This window comes from Macaca thibetana, chromosome 20 (assembly GCF_024542745.1).
Source record: "Macaca thibetana thibetana isolate TM-01 chromosome 20, ASM2454274v1, whole genome shotgun sequence".
Lineage (NCBI taxonomy): Eukaryota > Metazoa > Chordata > Mammalia > Primates > Cercopithecidae > Macaca > Macaca thibetana.
The window spans coordinates 68,341,514-68,348,155 of record NC_065597.1 but is presented as its reverse complement, the minus strand read 5'-3'; the positions used below and the strand labels follow the sequence as shown (position 1 = coordinate 68,348,155).

Sequence of the window (6,642 nt, the reverse complement as noted above, 5' to 3'; positions counted from 1 at the left end):
AGAATAGCCAAATGTCATTTTCAAGGATGTGATACATACAGTTGACCCTCCATGTCCTAGGGTTCTGCATCCATAGATTCAGCCAACTGCAGATCAAAAATATTCAGAAAAAAATTGTGTCTGTGCTAAACATGTGCAAACATTTTTTTCCTTGTCATTATTCCCTAAAGAATGCATTGAAACAACTATTAACATGGAATTGCATTGTATTAGTAAACCTAGAGATGATTTAAAGTATACAGTAGGATATGTGTAGGTTACAAGCAAATACTAAACATCTGTAGATTTTGGTATCCTTGGAAGGTTCCAGAACCAATCACCCATGGATAGTGAACGATGACTCTACAGATCCTTATCTGTGTTTTTGAAATGAGAATCACATCTTCCATTCTCTCTGCCACCATCTTCATGTTTACTCATACATGCATCATTTAGTGGATGTTTTGCAGAATCGGTTAATTAGTTTCAGGTATGGGTCTTTGTAATGGAACCCAGAGACAGGGAATATAAGAACCTGGACTCTCAGGCCTGATGAGGTTGTGAGAATATGAACTGCCTGTAATTGTGAATTACAATTTGGGGACTAAGACTTGGAATCCTAGAGACTGTCTGTTTGCTGAGGTGAGATTTTGAGAGCCAGGAAGCTTTTCTACCCAATACCCAATACATTCCCAATGTAACCTTGTAAGTTTTGCAGATAAACCTAGTTTTGTATGATTCCTTACATCCTTCCTAGCTCACCTACAACAATCATCAGACTTTGAGGGTATTCAATGATGCCAGGGACTAAGAATTCCTGGGGTGTCTTTGACCTGTGTTCCAGGACGGGACCTTGGGAAGGTAGAGGTCAAGGTGGATTAATCCAGAACTGGAGGTGTTAGAGGTGAAGTCACTTCTAGTAAGAAATGCTTAATGACAACTCATCTTTTACTTTAAAGATAAAATTTCTGAGCATTTCTGGGGTCAAAGAACCTTGCAGCCAAGCTCATGAAAGAGGAAACATAGAATCTTCTGCAGGCTTTGTTTGCCTTCAGATTTGCTTGAGTTTCATCCAGAAGTCGAAACACAGAGAGTGGGTGGGGTGGAGGGTTCCCAAAGTAGACCTTCCCACCCACTTGTTCATTAGGAGAAATCACCACTTAGCTGTTTTTGTCTCTGCCGCCTACCCTCCCTTGTCCCACGCACTTACATTCAGTCCTGTGCACTGGAAACAGACTCCCACCCTCTCAAGCGCCAAACGCTGCACCTTCTCTTTGCATCACCTCCTGGAATTGATTGTTTCAGGAAAGCTGCTGTAGGAATTGAAGTTATATGCTTGCTCTGTATACCTTTTAATTTGGGGTTCTGCCTAGTGTGTCTCGGGTCTCTTTTGACATATGTCAGTTGGCTGCTCTGATAGAACACTGTCTCCATAACTTGTCACTTTTGCCAGGAAAGATGATAGGAAAGCGTTGGCAAGAAAAAAAAGACTGAAGCAGAATCATTTCTCTTGAAAAGCTTAGGGTAAGCTGTGGATAGGGTGGGACTTACCCTTGCTGTAACTGAGTAAGGACAAGAAAGCTAGGAAAAATTCGTATGATAAAATTAGGTGACTGGGGTCAGTGATATATTTCTGGAAAATGAAAGCTTGAACATAAATTGGCATAGAGTAGTTCTTCACAGAAGTGCTTGCTAGGTTTAGATATTGTAAAAAATGATGAATATGATGATGATGATGATGATGATGATGATGACAATGGTGATTTTGTAAGCAGCATCTCTACTGCTGTTTGTATAGCATGATTTAAAAGATACTTTCTCACTTTGTTCAATAGACCTGAAAATTCTGTTTTCCATCTCTTATTAGAAGGATAAGATATATACTTCTTCCCTCAGTTTCTTCTTATGTAAACTGGAACTATAAAAATCATCTACCTTGCAGGATTTTGTGAAGATCAGAAAAAAATTAATTACCATCTGGCCAGAAGTAATTTTCTAACATGTATTACCCTTGTCAGTCTTCACAAAATAGTGAAGGACTTGACCTGATATTGTGTGAGATACAGTTGGTGAAGAATTTAGTTGACAAGGGCTAATGTGCAAGCTTGCATTCATTCATTTGATTCATTAGCAAGGTTAAATAAATTGTGTACTCAGAAGACCAGGGCAGAAAGGCAATGTCTATGATGTCTATACATTTTCGTATAGTGCCATGTCATTTAAAAAAACTTTTCAAAAAGAAAATTGTATCTGAAGTTAGTCCTTCCATAAATGTATTGACTTTGTTGGTCTTGTTTGTGTAATTTTTTTGCAAAGGAGGAGGAATGGTGATTTCATCAACTGGTCAGGGGCTGAAAATAAAAATACCTCATAATAATAGTTGCTATATATTGAGTGGTTGCTAGATAATGGGCACCATTTTTGTGACTTGTATATATTACATGATTTTATCTTTCAACAATTCAGGAAGGAAAAGTATCATTATTCTCCTTAGAGAGAATGAAACTGAGGTTTTAAGAACTTGTATGTCAATAGACATATAATAGCAGCTGCAAAGGTATGATCCAGAGCTAGGTCTTCACACCAAGAAGCAAGACTCCAAAAGGTGTACTCCTCACTGTAGGTGTTCTCAGGGGAGTACACCTTTTGGAGTCTTACTGTTTGTGTTTGAGGCATACCCTCATATGAACCAGAAAGAGTTCCCAAATACCCCATCACAACTCCATCTTTCAGGTGGCCTTGAACGAGCAGGGCTGAGTCATTGAGGAACAAGAATAAACTCTGGTGATCCAACAAATTCAATTCATTTGACCTTTATTAAGCCTCTCCTAAGTGAAAGGCATGCTGCTCTGTGGTTCAGGGAACTCAGAAATGAGAAGGGTGTTTGGTTTGTTTTGCTGCAGTGCACCTGTGGGGGTAAAAAGAATAGTTATTCAAGCCTAAAGAGTAACTATTAATTGTTTTTTAGTCTCCTTGTGATAGCTAACAAGTATTGTTGATACTTGGTGTACCAGTGCCTATGCTAAGAAGCACTTTACATTCATTATCTCGGTGGTTCCCAAATGCAGATCCACGGACTCATTGGATTCTGTAATGACATTTTCAACAGACTGCAGCTAAATGAGAAAATTAAGGGCAATTTAGTGAAAATTTTAATAGACCTAAATTTAATCAATTTGAAGGACTGTCCTTTATTTTCAGATTATGTCCTTTTTTTTTTTTTTTTTTTTTTTTTTTGCATTTTGGTATAAAATGCTGTTTCTTTTATTAAATGCTAATGATAGTAGACAGCGTATATGAGTTTATGTGTGTATGTATTAATGTACTACCTTGGCAAGAAATTTAAAAGCTGTTAATTTTCATGCAATCTCTTTACCATTTTTAAACTTTTCTTAGAACTGTCCATGTATTTGAGGGCTAGGGGACAAGAAGTCTGAGAATCATTGTAGTTCTCTAAGGGTGCTACCACTGACCCCATTTTACAGATGAAAAAAAACTAAAACTCGGAATGATTAGCTCACATGCTCATGCTCACAATAGCTTGCAAGTAGCAGAGCTTGAATTAAAACCAGTTTGTGTGTTTCTGAAGATGCAGAACAACTGCAAGATGGGCATACGGCTGCTTTTGCTGCAATGAATAGGCTCCCTAGCCTGCCCCTGGCCATGGATGTGGGCCATGCAACCATTTTCAGAGTCCTGGGACTCTTTGGGCCTTTCTTTGGCGTGCAGACTGGAATCTACAACAGCTTTAGACATTCATGGTGTTTCCTAGGAGCTGGTTTGCGGCGGTTCTGTTCCTCTGCTTGCAGGAATGCAGGAGTTAAGAGGAGCCTAGCCTTGTGTCCCTTCCCTCTGCCCCTGAGTCCTGTGTTTCTGTTCACCCTCAAAAAATGTGAGCTATGTGTAGAGGTAAATGCAGACATCCTGCTGAGTGGCATATAGCAGAACCCCATGTTGGGGGAAGAACTGGGTTGAAACATCCCATTTTCCAACCTTGTGCTCCAGGGGAGCTCTAGTCAGTAGCCAGTGAGACGACGGGAGGAGAGACAAGGCTCAAGGGTCAAGGGAGAAGACACTGTCTGTGCCTGCTGAGCTGCCTCCTCATTGTGCCTGCAGGGAGGAGGGAAGGCAGTTTGGGCCATGGCTTATAGGAGCAAAAAAGGACAAACTCATTTTCCACAACTTCCTGCTTTACATGTGAGACTTGGTGTAAAGACAAACTACCCCACCCTGTGAGATGGGTAGTTGAGAATCAGACATACCTGGGTTTTTGCAAATCAGTTGCATCCCTTGTCTTCTCCAGAAACGTATGCAGGTTTCCAACCTGGCAGTCAGTTTCTAAGCAGCCTTGGCACCTGAGGAAGGGGTAGGACGAGGATCTGGGTATTTTTATTTTTATTTCTGATGAGATAAGCAGAAATCGTTGTACCTGAGAAGTTATGCTGTAAACGGATACGAGATTCTGGGTTACTGAAATCCTGTATGGACGCTAAGGTGCTGTGTAGCTGAGTCCATTCTCTTTTTGGTTGTGGATCTTAATTATCTAGAATATTGCAACTCAGTAGTGGCTTTAAGCAGGTTTTCATGTACTAGCCAGGGAAAGTTACCACCATTAAAAAAATTATTTTTTAGGAACATGTAGCCTGGGGGATTTATAATAACAACAATCATAGTAGTACTTGTAGTAGCAATGATAATAATATAATTGTTTCATTTTATTATAAAAGTAATACACAGACACATTCTTATTGTGAAAATCCAAGCAACATAAATCTGTAAAGAATAAAAATTGAAACCCCCCAATCGCCCCTCCTCTATTACCCTAGATCTAAAAGCATTTATTGGATTGACTTATACCTTTCCGGGCCCTTTTGCATGCACTTCACATGATTGCACGTATGCCTATTTATGCACATACATATGCATATGTGGATGTCTATATGCATGCACACACATATTTTTAAAGAATTGTGGAGTTTTGCTGTTTGTTTTGGTTTGATTTTTCACGTGAAATTTTATTATATATATGCTGAAACTTCTTAGAGATCTTTCTTAGAGATTTTTCCAAGGAAAAGCACACAGATGCCCCTCATTCTTTTTAACTGGTGCATTGCATGCATGTGCTATACCTTGTTTTATCCCCTATTTCCTCTATTGATGTTTATTACAGTTGACCCTTCGACAACATGGGGGTTAGAGTCATCAACCCCCCACAAAGTAGAAAATTTGTGTATAACTTTTTTTTTTTTTTTTGGAGACAGACTCACTCTGTTGCCCAGGCTGGAGCACGGTGGGGTGATCTCAGCCTACTGCAACCTCGGCCTCCTGGGTTCCAGTGATTCTCATGCCTCAGCCTCCCAAGTAGCTGGGACTACAGGTGCCTGCCACTATGCCTGAGGGCTAATTTTTGTATGTTTGTTCCAAGACGGGGTTTCACCATCTTGGCCAGTCTCCTCTGGAACTCCTGACCTTAAGTGATCCACCCGGCTTGGCCTCCCAAACTGCTGGGATTACAGGTTTAAGCCAACATGCCCAGCCCAAAATTTGTGTATAACTTTTGATTCCCCCAAAACTATGATTAGCCCACTATTGACTCAAAGCAAACAGTGAATTAAAACATATGTTGTGGGTTATATGCATTTTATATATATTCCTACAATAATGTAAGCTAGGGTAAAGAAAATATTAAGAAAATCGTAGGGAAGGCCGGGCGTGGTGGCTCACGCCTGTAATCCCAGCACTTTGAGATGGCGAGGTGGGCTGATTACTTGAGGTCAGGAGTTTGAGACCAGCCTGGTCAACATGCTGAAACCCTGTCTCTACTAAAAATACAAAAAGTAGCCAGGCATGGTGGCACACGCCTGTAATCCCAGCTACTCAGGTGGCTGAGGCAGGAGAATTGCTTGAGCCTGGGAAGCAGAGATTGCAGTGAGCCGAGATTGTGCCACTGCACTCCAGCCTGGCCAACAGAGCGAGACTCTGTCTCAAAAAAAAAAAAGAAAAAATAATAAGGAACAGAAAACATATTTACTACTGATTAAGCAGAAGTGGATCATCATAAATGTCTTCATCCTTCTCATTTTACATGAGGTAGGCTGAGGAGGACGAGGAAGAGGAGGGGTTGGTCTTGCTGTCTCTGGGTCTCTCACGTGGCAGAGAATTTGTGCATATGTGGTCCTGTACAGTTCAAATCTGTGTTGTTCAGGGGGCAACTGTATTTGCTTTTACAAGCAATGCTGGAGTGAATATCCTGGTTTATGTATCATGTGTCTAGCTCAAATATTTCAGCAGGACAGATATCGAGAATTAGAATAGTTACTTTGAAAGATGTGCATATTTTAGATTTTGGTAGTGAGCACCAAAATATTAATACCATCTGCAGGACTGTACCAGTTTTGACTCCCACCATCTGTGTTTGAGGTTACCCATTTCTCCACAGTGATGTCAAATCTATGTATTATTGGTGGGCATTTTATTCATTTAATTGTTTGATTTCATTTGTTAACTGATGTCAGTCTTTTAGGCAAAAGATGGCCGTAAACTGTTCTAAACCACCAATGTAATTTTGAAAAGCGCATTTGTAGTGGGAGCTAGTTGTGAACTGGGTATTGCCTGCACTTGTGTTTCTGCTCTTGCAAGCGTGGTTTATTTTTAGTCCTGGAC

At 40.3% G+C, this 6,642-nt stretch overlaps 1 protein-coding gene across 7 annotated transcripts in view; it reads left to right on the top strand.

Moving 5' to 3' along the window:
- RBFOX1 (RNA binding fox-1 homolog 1) overlaps positions 1 to 6,642 on the top strand; it is a 2,487,135-nt gene that overhangs the window by 2,070,199 nt on the left and 410,294 nt on the right. The gene's annotated exons all lie outside the window — the stretch shown is intronic.